The sequence below is a fragment of the Dipteris shenzhenensis genome, chromosome 14 (assembly GCF_047967505.1).
Source record: "Dipteris shenzhenensis isolate YYH24624 ecotype China chromosome 14, Dip_SZ_1.0, whole genome shotgun sequence".
Classification (NCBI taxonomy): Eukaryota; Viridiplantae; Streptophyta; class Polypodiopsida; order Gleicheniales; family Dipteridaceae; genus Dipteris; species Dipteris shenzhenensis.
In genome coordinates this window covers 17,834,967-17,857,384 of record NC_141609.1, presented here as the reverse complement: position 1 = coordinate 17,857,384, position 22,418 = coordinate 17,834,967, and positions in this window count along the sequence as shown.

The window sequence follows — 22,418 nt, the reverse complement described above, 5'->3', positions numbered from 1 at the left end:
ATAAAGATGCACTTCTCAGCTTTTGGTTCCAACTTGGACCTCAACTCATCTGGGACATGAACATAGGCAATGCAACCAAAAATTTTCAAATGATAAATATCCAGTTTCCTACCAGTATACATCTCCACTGGTGTCATGCCATGTATTGCTAGAGTGGGAGTCATGTTCATTATGTAAACTACTATAGCAACTGCTTCAGCCCAATAATAATCTGGTAGGCCTTTTTCATTTAGCATGGCCCGAGATACCTCTCCAATATGCCTGTTTTTCCTTTCTGCTGTGGGGTATGACTGCATGAATATTACTGCTTTATGTCATGCTCCTGCAGGAACCTTGCAAACTCATTTGAGAGGTACTCTCCCCCTCCATCTGACCCTAGGCATTTTATTTGCAAGCCTATTTCTTTTTCAACCATAGCTTTAAAAGATTTGAAGTGCCCAAACACTTCACTTTTCTTTTTCATAAAAGACACCCAAACTTTTCTACTGTAGTCATCAATAAAAGTGACAAAATAATGACAGCCTCCAAATGATGCAGCTTTAGTAGTCCACACATCAAAGTGGATTAATTCCAATGGCTTCTTACTCTCTTAAACATGCCTAGGAAATGGTTTCCTTGCCTGTTTTCCAAATTGACAGGCTTCACATACCTTATGCATTTCTGCAACCTTGAATTTAGGCAATCCTGCAACAATATTTTGGGCTTGCATTGATTTAAGTCGCTGTACTTTAACATGACCAATGCGTTTATGCCAGATATCAATATTTGCAACTACACCGGTCCCATGTGCAAACATTGCTGCACTCAATTCACGCATGTCTGCATCCAATGTAAACATCTTGCCCTTCTTCTTTCCTTTTGCTATCAAGCGACCATTATTTTTCATTTCCTCAATAAAGCATCCATGAGGATTAAATCTGACCTACAAGCCCTGCTCAACCATTTGACCAACAGAAACCAAGTTCTTGGTGATGTTTGGAACATGAAATACATCAGACAGGTATTTCTTTTTCCCATCCTGCATAGACAAAGGAATTTTACCAATCTGCACAATAGGATGTGCAGTATCATCACCAGTCTCCACAAATCCTGGTCTTTCCATTTTCCTTGCATCCTGCATCCATTCTGCATGACCTGTCATGTGGTTTGATGCACCTGAGTCAACATACATTGCCTTGCTGCAATTTTCCATTCATAATGTCATTCTGCTTTTTGTTGCAGTCTTTAGCCATATGACCCATTTTACCACAATAGTAGCATTCAACATTGCTATTTGCATTTTGGCCTCTCTGCCATCCACCATGACCTCTTTGGTCCCCCCTGCCTCTAGAGTTACCACGTCCTCCTCCAAAGGATTGGATTTCTTGAGTTTGCTACATATTTTGATTTCTACCACGGCCTCCAGATCGGCCTCCTCTACCTCTGCCTCTACCTCTTCCAGCATTTGAGTAGAAGACAGTTTCTTTTGAAGTTCCTCCTGAAGAAGATGCACCACCATTTCTCTGCTCTTTAGAAATTAGAAGAGCAAACAACTCCTCAAAATCAAGAAATTTTTCACGGACGGCAATGGATGTCCAGAACTGTGCATAATCCTTTCCTAGACCATTCAAGGTCACAGAACTAGATCATCATCTTCCACTGGTGACCCAATGGAAGCAAGTGCATCTACAATTTTCTTCACCTTCATGTGGTAGTCATTGATGCTCATATTTTCTCTCTGCACATTGTGCAACTCCTGCTAGAGCTGCATTTCCATGGCTTGCGTATTTGTGTTGTACATTTTTGCCAAAGTATCCCATGCCTCCTTTGGCGTACTTGCATCCTGAATATGCACAATCATAGAATCTGAAATACTGATAGACAGCCAATACATAAATTTTCTGGCTCTCTCATGCCATCCTTTAAATGCCTACATTTGTTGTTGATTGGGAACATTAGGAAGAACTGGTTCTTCTTCATTTCCTATAATGAACTCCCAATAGCCTTTTCCCATAAGGAAATTCGTCATTCTAAACTTCCATGCTTGGAAGTTGTTCTTGTCAAACTTTTCAGTGACAATCTGTGAAAGAGAATCAGACGCCATTATAGAACACTGCAAAAAATTCCGTCACTACAAAAAACACAGCTTATGCCTCACACAGGCAAATCTGCAAAACTGACGAAAGTGGTATTTGACCACACAGTCACTTCCTAGTGACGATTTTGCATGAACAGGCACTAAGGATGATTTTGTAACTCCCAATATCTCTGCGCACAGGCATATGATGCAATTTTTGTGGCAACTTTTCACCAACCTGCAGAGCAGTGGTCGCATAGCAAAAATAGGGCCTTTTTTTGAGTGCCGGTGAAGAACTTTCGCCCTTAAAACGGGCCCCAAAATGGCCTCGAATCAGACAAATAAAGTCGTTGAGGGTTTTCCCCTCCCGCAACATATAGTGCCCTCTCACCACACCATGAAGGGCGTCTCAATCTAAGACAGTGCACTCTTGCACTTTCGGTTGTGCTACCTGTAGAGATTTGCTCCCAAACTCAGAAAAGAAAAGCAACACTGGTCCTCTTACTAGGACACCGTGAAATTGGTTTGCTTTCTTGAGCTCCTTACCACGAACCAGGCTCTGATACCATGTGAAGATAGTGGGAGAGAAGGAAGGAGTCTCACTTCCGGCTTTCTCACATACATAATGGGGGAATACACACAAAGGTGGAGGCTGAAAACATTTTCCTCTTCTTAGTTGTGAAAGCCAAAAGAACTCTTGTACAAAGAAATAGAAGAACCCTATATGTGGTTCTCAAACCAAACTTAGCTAACTAAGGTGGCATACTAACTGATCCATGAACTAGAGTACATAAGGATAGCTATCTGACAAAACATGTGTGCCTCAGGATCTATGGAGCGCTCTAAGGTGGATGAAACCTGTGTGGAAACATGATGAAGAGAGTGCTCATGACATGTATCTCAAGTCAATTAGGTTCCAAGATAGATTAGCTTGGACTCATAAAGAGAATCTTGAGATAGTGCAAAGTGCTTGATTGATATTCCTTCAAATGAACCTCCCTTTTATAGGTGAGGGTACTTACATCCATTTTGCTTGCTCACATGTGGGATATCTTCTCCATGCCATGTGGCAGCTTATCCTTTGCTCATACCTTTGCTCTACAAGTGCTTATGGCACCATATCTCTCAACACCTCCCCTTGGTGCCATAATCCTTTGGCTACTGCAAGGTGGTCAGATGTGAGTTACATTCCATCACCTCCCCTTAGTGCATGCATGCTACTTAAGGTGGTCAAGTGTGGATTTTACATGTCAATACCTCCCCTGGGTGCTTTCATAGCTACTCTCAGGTGGTTAGGCTTGATTACAAAACATAATAGGCAAGGTTGGCAAGGTTTTTGCTTTTCAATACATTCCATTGATGTCATCTTTTGGCTCATGGCTTGATGATGACTCGTTTGCTTCTTTGGTTGGTGTAGCTACCTGCATGTGCTGCTTTGTTCTTCCATGTGCCTTGATGCTTTGTGTGGATGCCATGCTTCGGGCTATGGTCATCTCATACACTTGTGCTTTTGGCATGCTTTCTACATTCATGCATTGCTTTTTCATTTGTTGCAAAGGTCTTACCAATTGAATACTTTCAATATTGGCAGTGTCTAATTGCATACAATAATTCTAACATGACAGGCGCGTGGAGCCTGAAAAGACGATCACTTTTCCTTTTTGGAGCGTGTCCTAATTCTTCCTGGATTGCAAGTTATGCCTTGTCGAAGTTTTTGTGAAGAAGAGGGGGCCTTGATGATGTGGCACAGGGATTCACATGCAGAATTTAAAACTGTGCTTAGTAAGGGACTCTGTGTGCTTAGGTGGCACTGTGGTAACCTTTTAACACAGCTTAGTTAACCCAAGGTGGAAAATTTAACTATGGTTATCTTTTGACCTAACCATGGAGCTAACCCATGGTTATATAAACTTTACCATGGTCATCTTTGATCTGCCACGTGTCCTAAGGTTCAACCTTAGACTTGATGAATGGTTGTCTTCTTCAGCAGAAATCGGCGCACAGACTTCTCTCCTTGCATCTGCGCACTTCTCTGGGTGAAGGCGACGTTCGTGGTAGCCGTCGAGAGGCACAGTTCGGGGATTGTTGTAAATGGCGGGTGAAGCCAGGAGGTGTCGCAACGGCTGTCGGCGGTTGCTCTTGGAACCTGTGAGCATGAGAGGTTGCTGAAGGTCGGCATATCAGAAGTCGTTGCATTCTGCTTCGTGGTGGTTGGTAGCTATGCAGGGTCCCTGGGAGTCGTAGATGGCGCGCTGGTCGTAGAGAATGCGCAGGTCGAGTAGCTACATCCCATTGTGAGCACCCGAGACCAAGAGCTTGGGCGGCTATCTTTTCCAAGGGCTATGCCGAGTCTGACTCTTGCTTGAGGAAGCTCTACAACTTTGTGACACTGGAGGAGGCTGACTGTGAGGTGGCATTGAACATAGGAGGGTGCCTTTGGCGATGGAGTCAGTGGAGAGGAGTTCGCCCATTTGCTGCTGGAGAGGCTGGCCGTAGGAGCTTAGCGCTTAGGAGCTTGGAGCAGTCGGTGAGCTAATTCCGTCGACTGAGCATTGAAGGAGAAGGCTGTCCGCTGTGGTCTTTGGAAGCTAGCCGTTGTTGTCTAGAATTCGGACTTTCTGTTGTAGCGGCTTGCAGTTGCCCTCTGGTGCAGTGATTGCTGGTAGGCGCTGCTGTGGAGCAGAGACCAACGGGATCCATAGGAGTTAAGGCTATCGAGACACCCATCTGTAGGAGCCGCTCAGTTGTCCATCGTTGTGAGCAAGGCTAACTGCTGCAGCGCTAGTGTCGTAGGCTGTGTCGCTTGCCTTTGGAGATTCAGCTACTTGTTGTAGTTTGTTGCATAAAGTAGTTGCCTTTTCCTTGCTTGCTGTTGTAGATTCGGCTGCTTGACTGATGGAGCATCTGCTGGAGTCTTTGAAGCTGGGAGAGCTGACTCTATTGGCTATGTAGCTTTAGGTAGATGCATATCATAACTGTAGGTCGTAGCCTTTAGAGTATCTCCCTCTCTTTCTCTTGGAGAAGAACAATAGAAATATCTTTCTCTCTCAATGAGCAAAAGGACCACTCAAGGAATGAACCTTACAAGAATTCTCACTTCAAGAAACTCTCACAAACACAATATATCTCTCAAAGAAAATACTCAAGGGACTCTCTCTCTCTCACAGAATAAGGAACACTCAAGCTCACAATGAATTGAACTCTCTAAATGAAGAACTCTTGAGATCAAAAACTAATCTTACATTCTAAAACTAATCAAGGAATGGAAGCAATCCTAGTGAACTACTAATAAGCTAAACTAGGAGAGCTTAACCTATGCTCTGATACCATGACAAAACATGTGTGCCTCAGGATCTATGGAGCGCTCTAAGGTGGATGAAACCTGTGTGGAAACATGATGAAGAGAGTGCTCATGACATGTATCTCAAGTCAATTATGTTCCAAGATAGATTAGCTTGGACTCATAAAGAGAATCTTGAGATAGTGCAAAGTGCTTGATTGATATTCCTTCAAATGAACCTCCCTTTTATTAAGTTGGAAAATTGTGAGCTTAAGTACAAGAAAAGAGTCACATAATCGTCCCAATATAATTTTATTCATACGAAAAATTAAAGTTATTCGTATGAATATTAATGGATGATGTGTCGATTTATGGAAAAAATATATCGTGTCAATGCTTTTTTGCACGATTTTTTCCTCCCTTCGAACACTACAAGGCATAGGCCCTTTTTCGATGGAAATACCGACCTTTTTTACACTACAAAGTTTTTTTTTGACGGGCACAAAGGTCAGTATTTACGTCATTATTAGCGTTGAAAAAGAACGGTTGCTATATAAGCATCGCTATATAGCGACACTAATAAACGTTGCTATATAGCGACATTGGTAAACATTGCTATATAGCAACACTCGTAAACGTTGCTATATAGCAACGATTAACAAAAGCTTTAAAAAAACATTAATGGGGCTAAACAAGGCCACAGCAAGCCTTGTTTTGTCCCACTAATGTTTTTTTTTAGTAATTACAAAAGAATGTTGTTTGTACAAAATTTCCCTTGTGAGAAGGGTGATACAAAATCGCTCAAACGAGTTGAGCGACAGAAGCATATACATGTCAAAGATATACAACATTGTTTGTTACAAAATTACCCTTTCAAAAAGGGTGATACAAAATCGCTCAAACGAGTCGACATACAGAAGCATATACATGGCAAAGTATATGTAAACTACTACTAATACTACTACTACTACTACTGCTCATCCGAATTGTCGTCCTCGTCCTCCTCGCACTGGCCTGATCCCTGGGCCTCTTGAGCTGTGCCTGATCGCTAGCCCTCGTCGAAGCCGTGTAAGCCTAATCCCTCGTCATCACCGCTTACCTCTGCTGATGGGACGTTCGAGCTTTGATTCTAAGAGTGAAACCATATTAATTAGAAACTAGATTGGAACTTAAAGAATAAAACAGTTTGAATAGTGAGATTATAAGTAGGAGTAGACTTATACCGTGCGAGCAGCCGCCTCAACCTAATCGACCATCGCTCCCTGTGCCTCCTGCTCAATAAACCACGGCTTTGTTCCTATGCGAAACCCACATCTCGTCTCTATGTTTGTGGGAAGGTGACCCATCGCAGCTTGCTGTGGGCCCAATTTATGAGAGTTAGATAAAGTGCATAGAATATGTAGTAACACAAATAGAACAATACATTAAATGAGAAGAAGTAGACTTACCACGGTTGCCTCGAATGCCAACCGTCCGCTTGCACCAAAATGCGAAGTACCTACAGAGTCTAGTCATCTCCTTGTAGCCCTCGTCTGACCCTCAAACATTTCGAGATGGTCCCTATGCTGCTTCTTGAAAAACTTCCAGTCAGCTTCATTTGCCCAGCTGGGTTTAGCCTTTCCCTTTGTGATGGAAGTATGCAAAGTTGACCTACGATGCTTCAAGAGGACCCCCATGCACTCTTTCATGTAATCCGAATTGAACTCCCAATTTGGGGGGTTAGGATATTGCCTTTTCAATTCATTGGTGACTGCCTGCTGCTTTTGGTCATCTTGGTACTACTAGTCAGTAGCTATGCCGCTCCTGAACTGGTGGCTCATCAATCGCCTCATGGTGGCCATCACTGCTGAGCCCTTTTTATTTTTTGTTATCTCTCCAGCAACTGTGATTTCATAAGACAGGTCCTTGACTAGGTAAGGAGGACTCATGGTAGTGGTGGTAGAGTCAGAGCGAGAGGTGTTACTGTGAGCACTTACGGAGTGAGGAGTAGTAGTGGGAGTAGGAGAGAGTAAGGGACCTGACTGGTACTGGGTCTCGGGACCAAGTGGAGACCTATAGGGATGTGAGTGTACTGACTTGTCTGCATCTCTCGAGTCAGCACAACATAAGTGAACCTTCCTACTCTTCCTTCCCTTACGATGGGCACACCCCTAGGTGATGACCCCTCAGTCAAAGGGGCTAGAGGGGATGGCTGGATAGTAGGTCGAGCCATTGGTGTAGGAGAGGGATTTGCTGAGGTCCTCTGGGATAGCAAAGAGAAGAATCTCATTGCCTCTGCATTGGTCATTTGTGCGACAAACTTGTCGCGAATCCCGTCAAAGCCATGGGCTGCTCGCAAAGGAGTTCCCCGAGGGGTAGTCACAGTGCTACGTCCGAGAGGAGTCGATGGGCCAGGGGTAGTCATAGGGGTAGGCCCCTGAGGTGTCACATGAGTGGAATCAAAATCATTTGGAGAGTAGAGATCATGATGTCTCCTCCTACGAGGGTTTCCGTACCCGTCGGACATGTGACGTGATCCCATGTCTAATTTGGGGGGATTGGACAAACATAAACACAAGCACAAAGACAAAAAACAAAAAACAAAAAACAAGAGCGGGTAAGAAGAGGACAGACAATTAATTACTTAAGACAATTATGAAATTCAAACTCAAGAAATTATGAAAAGGCAATTAATCACTTGTGAAAATTATGAAATGACATCAATGGATAAAGGATAAATATGAAAGGACAATTATTTACTTAAGACAATTATGAAAATCTAGTCTTGAAATGACAAATATTTATGAAAGACAAGTGGAATCCAATAAGATTTTCATATATATATAAAAACTAGAGACCAAAAGGATGCCTCCAAAATTATGTATGTAAAAAATATATGTCTCCAAAAGTATGCTTAAGCAAAATTTGTCTTCCAAAAGAGACAATCTCCAAAAATGCAAAAATGGTGGAGGAGGTCTACTGCTTTGCGTTACTGTCTGAGGTACTTTCCTCCTCCGCATCGCTAGGCGGGTCACTGGGGACCTCATCCTCCACCTCTTCTAATATGTGGTCATGCTCTTCAGTGATTATGTACTCGCAATCCACGAATGCCTCCACACAATTCATTATGTACTTTACACAATCATATATGAGGCTCCATTGGTCGTGGTAGTCTCTCCACAACCTACGGAGATCCCATAGATTGTGTTGTGCATTCCTCAATTACCCTTGCTCCACTACCCTTTGGCTTGGACCCCACCCAAGCGCATGCACCCCCACGTTGTACTTCACCTAGTCACTCTCTTGCGCAATCTTCTCTTTTACATGAGCTAGCAGAGAAGCTATGTCTATAATCCCTGTGACGTGGGGAACCGGGTTGGGGTTTAGGGAGGACACCCATGGGTGAGGGCGTGGTTGTTCCATTTAGAATATGTTTGAAAAAAAAAAGAACCAAATATGGCTAAGGAGCATGTAAAAAAAGAACCGAATACGACTAAGGAGAAGGAAATACGCATATGCATAAGAGGGAAAGCATATGCACAAGAGAAGCATAAGAGAAGCATAAGAGAAGGAAAAGAGAAGGAGAAGCATAAGAGAAGGAAGAGGGGAGAAGAGATTGAAAGAGGGAAAAAGGACCAAATATGGCTAAGGAGCATGTGAAAAAAGAGCCGAATAAGATTAAGGAGAAGGAAATAAGCATATGCATAAGAGGGAAAGCATATGCATAAGAGAAGGAGAAGCATAAACAAAGGAAAGGAGAAGGAGAAGGAGACGGAGACATATGCTTATGCTTATGCATGAGCATATGAGCATATGCTTATGAAAAGAAGAGAAAAAGAGAGGAAAAAAGAGAGGGAAAAAGAAGAGAAAGAAGAGGGGAAAAGAGATTGAAAGAGGAAAAAAGAGATTGAAAAGAGGGGAAAAAGAAGAGGGGAAAAGAGCATAAGCATAAGAGAAAGAAGAGGGGAAAAAGAAGAGAAGGAAGAGGGGAAAAGAGATCGAAAGACGGGAAAAAGAAGAGAGGAAAAGAGCATAAGAATAAGAGAAGGAAGAGGGCAAAAGAGCATAAGCATAAGAGAAGGAAGAGGGGAAAAGAGATTGAAAGAGGGGAAAAAGACATTGAAAAGAGGGGAAAAAGAAGAGGGGAAAAGAAGAGAAGGAAGAGGGAAGAAAGAGATTGAAAGAGGGGAAAAGAGCATAAGAGAAAAAGAGAGAAAGCATATGCTTATGCTTATGTATGAGCATATAAGCATAGGAGAAAAAGAGAGAAAGCATACGCTTGTGCTTATGCATGAGCATATGAGCATATGCTCATGCATATGCATAAGCATAGGCAAATACATATGCTTATGAAAAGAGGAGAAAAAGAGAGGAAAAAAGAGAGTGGAAAAGAAGAGAAGGAAGAGGGGGAAAGAGGGGGGGAAAGAGGGAGGAAAAGAGAAAAAGAGGGGAAGAAGAGGGAATAAGAGGAGAGAGGGAAAGAGAGGGTTCCTACGCCCATCACTATAGCTAGCGCGCTTAAGAGGGGGGGAAAGAGGGAGGAAAAGAGAAAAAGAGGGGAAGAAGAGGGAATAAGAGGAGAGAGGGAAAGAGAGGGTTCCTATGCCCATCACTGTAGCTATCGCTTAAGGCATTAGCTGCAGGCCAATGCAAATAACGGAAATAACAAAAGGAAAAAAGAGGAAGCACTTTCTTACTTGAAAAAGTCCCGCTCGATGTTTCGTGGATTGGCCCTACAAAAAAGAGAAAACATACCATTTTTTCAGATAACTAGTTAGAGGAAGGAGTTTGGAGAAGCAACTTTTCAAAGGGATTGGATTGAGGAGACAAGCATAAGCCTACAAACAAGGATAAAAAGGAGGAAGAGAAATACCAAAAAGAGAAGAGGTGTCTTCTTTCTTTCACTAAATCTCATTTTTTGTCCTTAACCTTTGAAAATCAAGCATGTAGCACATAGGTTTAGCAAAACAAGGAGAAACATGCTTCAACATACAAAACAAAATCTCACAAAAAATGAACCTACATTGCTTAAAGAGACACACCTTCTTGAAAAACTTCCTTTCACACAAGCAGAGACGGACAAGGGTGGAGAGGAGGGTGGAGAGGGAGCACAAGTGTTGGGAGAGGGGCTGGGTAGGGGTGAGGAGTGTGGGGATTAGAGAGGAGAAAAGTGAGATCGTCGAATATAAGGTGGGAGGAGAGATTTTTGCTTTTCTCGCAATAGAGATGTGAAAGACGGCGTCGCACAGGGTTTCAGGTTTAAGCCCCCCCAGTGTCGCTATATAGCGATGTTTATATCCTAAAAGTATCGTAGGATATAAATGTCGCTATATAGCAATCTAACAGGGCAAAGCGTCACTATATAGCGATGGTTCAGAGCACTTATTGTTAGAAGAGAGGAAAGGAGCTCATGGGTACCTATTTTTTGGATCTTAATAGATTTCCTTGCAGGTCATGTTGTGATTTTGGAGGTGTGCAGATGGAACAGATGAATGGAAGCTCGTTAGATGATGCGCCAATGCCTGGGAGCATAGAGTGGCTTATGGAGAGGTTGCATTATCATTGCACTCATTGCAAGCGAGAAGTACGACATCAATGTCGTATTGTCATGCACCACTTACGGATGTATGGGGAGGACTCTGAACCAATACCCATCATTGGTGTTACACATGGTGATGGATCATCGGTAAGTCAATGCTATTTGAGTTTGTGATTAATATTTCATACCATTATGACACAAAACCTTGAGACAAGATCTTATATTTACATGAAATCTTGAGACAAGATGAGGAGGGTGGAGAGGGTATGCATATACCTTCACACTTTGAGCAAGACTATAGTCTCCCGAATGTGCCAAATGATGATGAGGGTATGGTGGACATGATGGATTCTATTTTTAGGGGCACTACATCACATGTACACGTGATGTCCGAGTCTGAGGTCAATATGCAAGAGTTGCAATATCAACAGAGTTGTACGAGGGTGCTAGGATGTCTAAACTACAGGCTTGTCTCTCAATCTTGAATCTACAAGCAAAGTATGGGTGGTCAGACACAAGTGTCTCGGCCTTAATGAGGTTAGCTCCCGCATTAATTGAGTACTCATTATTTGGATATTGTCTTGAGAATCATCATGTATGTTTGAGAATCATCATTATTTGAAGCCTAAGTATGTTTGAATTGTGATAGGTTGCTCCAGAAGATGTTTCCTGCACCAAATACCATGCCCGCATCAAGAGATGAAGCGAAGAAGATGCTAACAACAGTGGGTATGGATTATGATAGCATCCATGATTGTCGTAATGATTGTATTATCTTTCATCATGAGCATGGAGATTTGGCTAGTTGTCCGAAGTGTGGGGAACAACGATATAGAGATGACCTTGTAGTGAGTAGATATCGGTAAAGGTCTTGAGACACTTTCCCATCATTGCAAGAATAGTATAACACATGTTCTGATGCAAATCCATAGCGGAGTTGATGACTTGGCATGCATCTCATCGGTCCACTGCTGACACATTGAGGATTCTTGCAAATGATGCAGCTTGGAAGCACATAGACAATCAGTGGCCAGACTTTGCGAGGGAGCCACGCAACTTACATCTTGGTCGACATGGCCCATAGACTTGGTGAATTACAATATCCCACCATGGCTAACAATAAAGAAGGGACACCTCATGCTTGCACTACTTGTGCCAGGGAAGTACAAGGCCAAAAATATGGATGTGTACATAGCACCTTTGATAGAGGAGTTACAGATCTTATGGAGAGGAGTGCAGGTATTTGATATTTCCAGATCTCCTAGACATACCAATGATATTTTGGTCAGGGGTATCTTGGTGTGAACCATGCTAACTACCTAGAATATAGAGAGTGCGTGGGTACGTGATTGTGTCTTTACATGTATAATATAGGATTATGCCTTTATGACTCTCTTTCGTGCGCATGTCTTATACTAACTCATTCATGCACACGTTTGACCTATTTGTGGACCGGGTTTGAAACCACTTACACGATACTCCAAACATATAAGGAAAAATGTTTATGAAGGTCATGCTCGATACCTTCCGCTGGACCATCTCGCGCGTGGAGGTCAGCTTGATCCACCACCAACATATTTGAAGGCATGTGACTGGATTCAGGCTTGGAGGGTGAATGAAGAGGAACTTCCTCGTGGTATGAAGAGGCTATCCATCTTTCATGAGCTTCTTTATTGGGGCCAGTTACAAATCAATCATCTCTTAGATCCCATGCATATCTTCAAGAATGTGGGGGCTACTATTTGGGTAGACTTAGTTGGTTCCAAAGACTCGAGAGGAGTGTGAGAAGACTTGCGTGCTATGAATAGGATGTCTCGTTTGTGACCCCAAGTGTGTGCTTTGGGAAAAGCTGTCCTCTCGAAAGCAACATGGATCCTCTCCAAGAGAGAGGAGGTAGCGGTCAACACAACAAGACAAAGCACCCACATACATGCACATAGACGCGTTTCCTTAACTTTAAAAAAAACTTATGGACATGTCTATTTGTGCATCTACAGACCCATGTCTATAGGTGCATCTATATAATAGATAGACGCGCAAATAGATGCACCTATAGACGCGCTTTTAGAAGCTCTATTAAAATTTAAAAAAATAGAAAGACGCATACGTAGACACGCTTATAGATGCTCTACAGAATCTTTTTTTTAAATAAAAGAAAAATTTTGTGTGGTTGAACAGAATGTTGTGTATGTTGTGTATGCTATGTGGTTACAAGAATCCCATTTCCACATTGTGCAATTCAATTCTTACAGCCAACCGCATTTTATTTAGCACGATTCCAAGCACGTCTATGGCCGATGATTACAATTCGGAATAAAACATTACAACTCCAAAATGTTTAGTTCACAAGGCATTCATTGATAGAACGTTACACAAGGAAATTGAAAGCCAAAAAAATAATAGGAGTCTATATTAATTCATAGCCCAAAAAGTGCTTGTATGTACATATAGCATGAAGCCAAGCCACGTCCTGTGCCTTCAAGTACAAAAAATAAGAGGAGGGTATATACAAGAGAGGCACGAAGCCAAGCCAATGGCTTCAAGTATAAAAATGAGTAGCTAGCACTACTTCTATGATTAATCTAAGTTCTTCGTGTCCTCGCTCCCTTCTTTCTCATCGACTTCTTCCTCCTGATCAATCGTAGGGCCCTATAAATGAGGGACAACATGTATCAATGTATGAAAAATCAAATCTTTATTTACAATATTGACATTATTTAATTACTTTTAAATACCTGGGGGGGTGCTCCAGTAGCCCAGATATATTGCTCCTCAGTAATCAACCCATCATCATAGAAGTACCTCCATGTATTTCCTCTGCGATGGTGTAGTGGTAGGCTATCGCGACAGAAGTAGGGTACCTGCCCATGATATCAGGCTGCAAGAGGACACAATTTGCGGAGGGGTTAGTACAAAGAAACAACCTCCTAATAAACCACATAAACACAATATAATTTGAGATCGATACTTATAAATTGGGCCTCCCATGATTCAACACCCCCTGCTCTAAAATGCACATTTCCATATTACTCCATTTGGATTCTTCGTGCCTCCACATGCTGTAGACTAGGGTTTGCCTTCGCTGCCTTCATTGCTTTCTTCCACTCATGCTTGTGAGTGGTGTGGGGCTGGACCCTTGGTGGTTGACCTCCCTCTCTCCTGGAAATCTCGGCTAGTGCCTGCCTCTTAAGCGAAGATCTTTTATTGGCAAGTATCATAACAATCTTTGACTTGGCCCATTTATCTGTGAACTGAACATTGGGGGGATTGGGATACCTAGAGCGAACAACAGCCAGGGTCTCATCAGCCAACTTTTCTGGCTAGTCTTTGTAGTGAATAAAGCAATCTCTATAGTTAGCAATTACGCATTAGCAATTACGCAGTGCATGAAGACCATGATGTCCTTCCCCTGTGCATCCATCAAGATGCCTCCTGTCTGAGTGATGTCATAGAAGATCGTATCATCACCCTTTGGCACATCTGCATCATCTCAATCGTTCTCACCCCCACCATTACCCCCCCTAAAGCACTGTGCCATGCATCCTCCACCACTCTCCTTACTACTACGCCTGCTGCCCTATCATGTCGAGCTAGTACGTTGACCACTAATTGCTGGAGAAGCGACTCTCGACTACACGAGAGTATGGTGGCCACTCGTAGTAGCTGGAGAAGTGACTCTCAACTGCATGGGAGTATGCCGACGGATCTGCGAGGCAGAAGGGCCTCTCGACCACAGGGGGTGGGAAGGGGCTCGGCTCTATATCTAGATGGGCTGTCTCGACTCCACTGGGGTAATCTTAGCTAGTGTGGGGTTGGGGTGGTTTGCAGTGTGTACTTCCAACTCCTGGGGGGTGTTTGGAGTACCCGTCATGTATGTGTATAACTCCCCAGGAGTGGGAGGGTGACCCAAAATGTTATATAACTCCCAAAAGATGGCATCCCAAAGATCAGGTACTGAGGCTGAAGAGCTTCCTGGCCATATGATGAACTGAAGAAAAGAAAAAAAAGAAGATTACCATCGAGCATGCCCTCTTTTCATCATGCATGCCCTCGTCACGAGATGCAAAAGAAAAAATAGAGTGATAGCCTGACATTAAGAATTTACAGACTCCTGTATTCTTTGAATTAGAGTGACAGAAGTCTGTATCTGTTTGCTCAATGTCAGGCTATTGAAGCTTTACATGAGGAAAGAGAGAGAAGGAAAGAGAGGAGAAAAGAGAGGAAAAGAGAGGAGAAAAAAGAGAGAAAAAGAGAGGAGAAAAAGAAGAAAAGAGAGGAGAAAAAAGGGAAAAAGAGAGGAGATAAGAGAGAAAAAGAGAGAAAGTGAAAAGAGAAAAAGTCAGTCTAAAAGACAGAAAAATAGAGAAGGAAAGAGAGGAGAAAAGAGAGGAAAATAGAGGAAAAGAGAGGAGAAAAAAGAGAGAAAAAGAGAGGAGATAAGAGAGGAAAAGAGAGGAGAAAAGAGACGAAAAGGGAGGATAAAAGAGAGAAGGAAAAAGTGAGAAAAAGTGAGGATAAAAGAGAGAATAAAAGAGAAGGAAAGAGAGGAGAAAAGAGAGGAGAAAAAAGAGAGAAAAAGAGAGGAGATAAGAGAGAAAAAGAGAGGAAAAAAGAGAGGAAAAGAGATGAAAAGAGAGGAGAAAAGAGAGAAGGAAAAAGAGAACAAGTGAGGATAAAAGAGAGAAAAAGAGAGAAGGAAAGAGAGGAAAAAAGAGAGAGAAAAAAGAGAGAAAAAGAGAGGAGATAAGAGAGAAAAAGAGAGGAGAAAAGAGATGAAAAGAGAGAAGGAAAGAGAGGATAAAAGAGAGAAGGAAAAAGAGAGAAAAAGTGACGATAAAAGCGAGAAAAAGAGAGAAGGAAAGAGACGAGAAAAGAGAGGAAAAGAGAGGAAAAGAGAGGAGATAAGAGAGAAAAAGAGAGGAGAAAAAAGAAGAAAAAGAGAGGAGAAAAGAGAGAAAAAGAGAATGCAATCTCTTATTTCCTCACGAATGTAATCCCTTATTTCCTCATTCATGCAATCCCTTTCCATCATTCATGCTATCCCTTTCTTCATTCATGCAATCCCTTTCCATCATTCATGCAATCACTTATTTCCATCATTCATGCAATGCCTTTCTTGGAAGGGGAAGGGGAAGGGGAATGGAAAAGGGAAGAACACACAAGAAAAACTATTGTAGTGTGTCTATAGGCGCAGCTGTCTGTTTTTCCAAAAGTTAGATGCGTCTATAGACGTGCTCTGATAGATGCCTTTTTGAAAGAAACTGAAAAGGACATGCACCCGATTGTCTCATTCTCCTTGTGGGTTTGCCAAAAAGCATTGATTTTTTAAAAAAAATTATGTGCTTTAGTAATCATGGGCAATGCTTGGGAAGCAGTGATGTATATTTATCAGCCTACACCAAAATCTCACTTTTTGTATTCTCTGTTTTGTGTCTAAATTCACGTATAATTCACAATGCAGATGCCCTAATAGATGCACAAATAGACGCGCTATTAGATGCGCCTGCTATTTTGTGCATTTATGGTCACTTTGTCTTGTTGTGCAAGGAAGACATTGCCTCTTTTCGAACACCCACAGGGAACATGCATTACTTGAAAGGAGCATTTTCAAAGGATAATAAGCTTAGTGGGCTCAAGTCCCATGATTGGCACAAGGTCTTATAGGTATTCTAAGCTGTAGGATTAGTGTACCGGTCGATAATCATGATGCATTAGTGTAATTATGATTATGTTATATCATTGACATGACTTCTTTGTTGCTTTGATAATTCATCCTCCCAATTACAGTAAAAGGGTGCTTACAAGAAGATGTTAGAAATGCTATATTCAAGATTAGTGGTATTGTGAGGTATGCTTACTATCAGATCGTATTGATTGCATTTTATTTAATTTAAGATGAATAATCTGTAGATTGATTATGAATATATCTTACATGGGCATGTGAAATAGATGGATATCTCAAAAAGAGATCTCCATATCGAGCATCAAGAAGGCTAGGGTGGACTCCATCGAAGCTGTATGCTTGCTTGAGAAGCACTTTCCCTCGAGCATTATTACAACTCAAGTGCACTTGCTTGTGTACATAGTTGATGAGGTGGCCATTGCAAGTACCGTTCATAGTCGGTGGATGTTTTTTCTCGAGTGGTTTATGAAAACTTTGAAGGGATTTGTAAGGCAAAGAGTAAGACCATAAGCAAGCATGGTAGAGGGATGGCTAGTGCAAGAGTCATTAGTATATATCACAGAGTTTCTTGCATCCACAGATGCCGATATGCCACAGGCTTGGCATAATAAGGATGATGATCGCATCGTTGGCGAGGTTCCCTAAGGAAAAGGGATCGAAAGAAAGATGAGCAAAGAGCAAATGGAGAAATTCAATAAGTTTTGTATCCTCAATAGCAAGGAGATGCAGAAGTAGATTGAGAGATATGAAGCGGCCAAAGCATAAAGAATAGTTGCAAGGAAGAGATTCAGAGTAATTTACACGCGATCGCAACCATATCCACATGATCTCGCCCTTCTCCCCACTCACATGTCACTTGATTAGCTACAACTGGCTCTACGTAAAGCCGAATGCGATGGAGAGACAATAAATGAGTGCGAGCGAGAGTTATCATCCGGATGTATGATGCATGTAAGTTTCTTATCTCTTGACGTAATCAAGACGAAGATGCACACAATGACATCGTACGGGAGGAAGATGGAGATCACGATATTGAGGAAGATGATGATGATCATCAAGAATCATCACACTTTATTGAAGAAGATGATCAAGTCTTAGGTGAACGTACGATGCTAGAGTACGATGATGATATCGGAGATCAACTCAGTATAGAGCTAGAGATAGACTTGTCTGGCACATTAGACTTGAAGCCGTTGATGTAAATGCTCTTCATTGATTTTTTTCATCTCAAACTTGGACATGAATATATGAGCTTCAAACTTGATGTACATGCTCTTATACTTTTATTCTCTCAAAGGATCAAACATGTATAAAAAGGGAAAAAAAAATATCATTGGGAAAAACTATCTTTAAAGGTCGTTATGGAAAAAATACTCTGTAAAATGTCACTATGGAAACTGTCTCAATGTTACTATATAACAACCATTCACGTCTGGTAAGTGTCGCTATATAGCGACTCTCTTTAAAGGTCGCTATATAGCGACAATACTTGTCTAAATTTGCTATATAGCAACACTTAACTAATCCAGCGCTGATTACCAATGATTAATGCCCCGCACGAGCTAAACGTCGGTGCTTAAGCATTGGAATAGGACCGGTGTGTAGTAGTGGAATCATTTGTCTAGATTTCCCACATTCTTCGAATCACAAATTTGAATTTTTCTACTTAGGTAAAATGGACAGTAATATTGATGCTTAGGAGTTTTTTTTTAATATTACAATGTAATTTGTGTCAATATAAGCGTAAAAAAGGAGGCCAATCCTTGTTTTTGAGATGGTGATGAGGATGAGGAAGCTATGTTCTGCAAAGCTGAGCTCGTGATCTCCCTAGATTAAAAGCGTAAACAAATCTTTTGCTTAATTGGATGCTCCTTCCTTCCATCCATCAGGGCAATTCCTTTTGCTTTTGATTCTTTGATTTTGTTCTGTGGCAATTCACGTTCATAGGGTTGGGCGCAAATTAGCTGCTCCTAGCTTTATTGTCTACTCTCAAGACTTTTGACATAGGCTCTATCTCGTCCTTCATTTTGGTCTTTCACGCAATCCTTTACAATCACACCTTCTCAGTATGTTGCAACCTTGTTGCTAATGGGCATCGGTACCAAGTCGGTACCCTGCCTTTTGGTTGGGATTTTGTTGTTGGTGCTGTATGTCCTTGGAATAAGAGTGCGAGTATAATTGCATGAGGCATAAACAAGCGATGTTTTACAAATTTTAGGCATGCTTTAATTCTTTTACGTTTTATCGATATATCATATTAGTGAGTTTGATTTCCTTTTTAAACATTAAGAGATTCAATCATTTTTATTAATTTGTAAATTCTATCAATCTATAGCAAATAAGCAGAGTGAACTTGCCAACCAAAAAGATGCATTTGACCTTCCATGTAAGTACAGCATTGCAAGATTGTTTTACTTTTTTTGCAACATGTCTAATACTGGATGTGCTTTTCCATGTTCTACACCTCCAACACTGGTGGTGATCTTTTCAAAATGGGGGAAAGGCACCTTCCCCTATAAATTTTTGAAGAGAGTGTTGCCGACTCTTCACCATAAGTTATGTATGAATTTTCTTTTTTTCCCCCCTCTCTTTTCCCTTTCCCCTCTCTTCCTCGTCCCTGTGCACGCATTCTAATGAGCAACTTCTTCTCATGCACGTTTATATAACTTTAGCATTCCATGACAAGCCTACTAATTTATTTGGTTTTCTAGAGTTTGCAAATCTGAAAAAACGTCATACTTTGGACGAATATATTCTTCAAAAGGTACACATACCATATCATTTTACCTATATTTCAACTTTAAATGGATGTTCAGAAGAAATAATGTTTAACATTAGAAAACAAAAATCAACAAACAAAATTGCATTCATCACGTCAACATTAGAAAATAGACATCAACAAACGAGCAAAAGAAAAACGAATTGTATTCATCATGTCAAGTATCATACACACCAAAAATTCTAATCAAAGAAATATAGGTCAGCATTTTTACATACCACTCATGGCAAATAACCTCTATGACTCATGTCACCTGGCCAAGCATTCTAGATGCTGCTCGGGCATCTCTTGGTTGTTGGTCAGCCTTTAACAGCTCTAAACAACCTGCAACCAAACACGCAACAAACCTTTGTACTTCCGGATACAAGCTAAAAGTTTGATACGTTTACAAGGCGAGTTTTCAGCTTACATTTGAAGGTCCAGTAACGACCGCATAAGGTTGGAACTTGGAGCTCGTGTAGAGATTTGGTAGCCAGGAGCTAGCCTGTGTATGACAAAAATAAGCTCAGTGAAGGTGAGCCACGGCCCATCGTTGTAAGGGAAGAAGTTTGGACAGACGGTTTTATGATTGTGAGAGAGAAGACAGAGCGGAATTGTGTAAAGTTCCATTTCCTGAGTGCTCTCTTTACAAATGGACGTAAATTGAGAGCCTGCGGAGTCTGTATCAAGCCTCGAGCTCCTGCGAGCAACAGAGCTACTCATGCATCGGCAGCAGCAGGACCCTGACATGTGAAATGACAACCCAAACAGCGACTGATGGTGGTCTTTGTCAGTCGAATTTCTGCCAGTTTGGGATGATTAATGGGATCTGATGGTTGCTGCAGTCGGGGCTGTGTATGCTCGCAGCACAAATAGATTTTTTTTTGGCCAAGCTCATATCTATTCGGCAATGGATAATGCCATGCATGTTACTTACGGCTGTCTATCTCTGTTTGATGAAAAGCCGATTGCGCGTTCGGAATCTAAAATAATCGGTGGGTACCTCAACTGCAGTTGTACGTCCACAAACCATGAGACTATGGTCTAAAATAATGTGTATTCGTCTGAGGGGACGCATGCATCCATCGCATCTAAGTAGGCAAACAGGCATATGCAGTCACTATTAGAAAGGTATATAAGCATATCTGTGATCGAAACAATCCGGCACCGACACTTTCTCTGGCAAACAGTATTAATCTAGAGTGGGCGAAACGCCTTGTCACATGAATTGCGTGGAATATGGAACCGAACGGCAACGTTACGGCTATATTGCTTTGTGACGCATTCTTCTAAGGATGAAGTACGCGACCTAAGGCGTTAAGGAATGGAAGTACCGCAGCCTTTGCAAGGAGGAGCGACGAGCAAGTTGCAACTGCGTGCGTTAATAATGCAAAGGCATATATAGAGAAGCGGGAAACGATGCCTGCAAAGCATTAGAAACTTAGAAAGCAATGAAGCAAGCAAGGAGAGCGAAATTATCACGAGTGTCGGGCGATATTGACGATAACTGGTGGAACTTGCTGCTACCGAGCTTTTTGCAGCGAGACCCAAAACCCGAGAGACGCTGAAGAGGACCTGCAGCCTGCACCCCAACAACCTTCCCAAAGTACGCAGTCACAGCACTTTACAGACGAGTCCAACGAGCTCTTCCCATGGCCTCAGCCGCCTCACCGGCTCCGTGTTGCATGCACCTCTGACCTCTGCTTGGCGGCACTGCGTAATTCTGTTCCTTTGTGGCACGGATATTTCTTATCGCAACACGCGTTAAGCTCCCCATGTACCTGTAGCTACTGGCTTCCATCAACCAGCACTCTACTTATTGGACGATCCAAACCACTCGAGTCGAGCTTTACGTAATTGCTGAAGCCTCACTGCCTCAGCCTGAGAGTCACAGTTTCTGAGCCCGTCAGGAAGAACTCGCATCAGATGATTCAGATCATCAGAGCACGCGCCCTTTACGTAATTGCTGAAGCCTCAGCCGGGGCCCGGAGGCCCTGGATTCCTGGAGTCTGGAGAAGATCATTCTTTTCTTCCATTTTAATATAATCGCAGCTTTTCGAAAAAAAAAAAAAACTCGTATCGTGATCACTGATCAGATCATCAGAGCATGCGTGCCTTAATGATCTAGAGTCGAGACAAGACGTTTGCGAATGGGATTCCGGATCCGTACTTTTTGTAGTAGACTCTAGTGTCTAAAACTACTTATTAAAGTGTACTTCCTGAACACAAGCTTTTGCAGCTAAGTATGTGCTCTGAAGTTTGATATGATGCTCATGATTGACTGTTTGTTTGCCGTTGACGGATCTACAGGCCAGATCTACCGACTTAGCCCAAGTACACTGTACAGGCCTACAGAGGACAGGCTAAAAGTACTCATATACAAATATCTCGTGTGCATATAATCGTTCGGATTGCTCAACTCTAATACAGTGTTAAACTTCACACAACAAATTTCTTAAGAGAAAAGTTGCAGGTTTTAAGCAAAAATATAACTAAACTGCCTTGGCTTCTATTTTGGAACTTGAAGGTTAATTTCCCAAATTCCCCATTCACCAAACATTATACCTCGTTTTTTTTTAAACATTGAATTATGTGATATCACATTGTAAAAATAGTTGAAAATTCGCTTCACCCATTCTGGGGCATATGGCAACGACACTCTTTGACATCAAATAACAACAGTAATTGGCCCCTGAAGGCCATACGCACGCAAGGCTGCACTTCTAACTATAGAAAGAGAACAAGTAGGAACTCTACCTAAATATGCATTGATAGGAACATAAGGAATATTGCCTGGTAGACTAGCCCCATCTTCCATCAGCTTGAGCAGCTGCTCGTTTGCAAAAATGCCCCTCTACAACTTTGGACAAGGATCACATTTGCTTGCTAGAGGCACATGTATGGCCCAATTTTCTCTTCGGTGCATGTAGGTAGCGGTAGAGAGACATGTCGATGATTAGGAATCTACTTGCATAAAAATCACTTCTTTGCTACGGAGGTAGGCCTTGCATGGAGTCCATCCATTTGAAGTCGACCTGTGATGTGTGCAGCTTTCTAATACCTGCGTGGGTGCCATCTAAGTTCCGGGAGGCTAGGAAGGTGTCTTTCACCCAAAGCTTCATT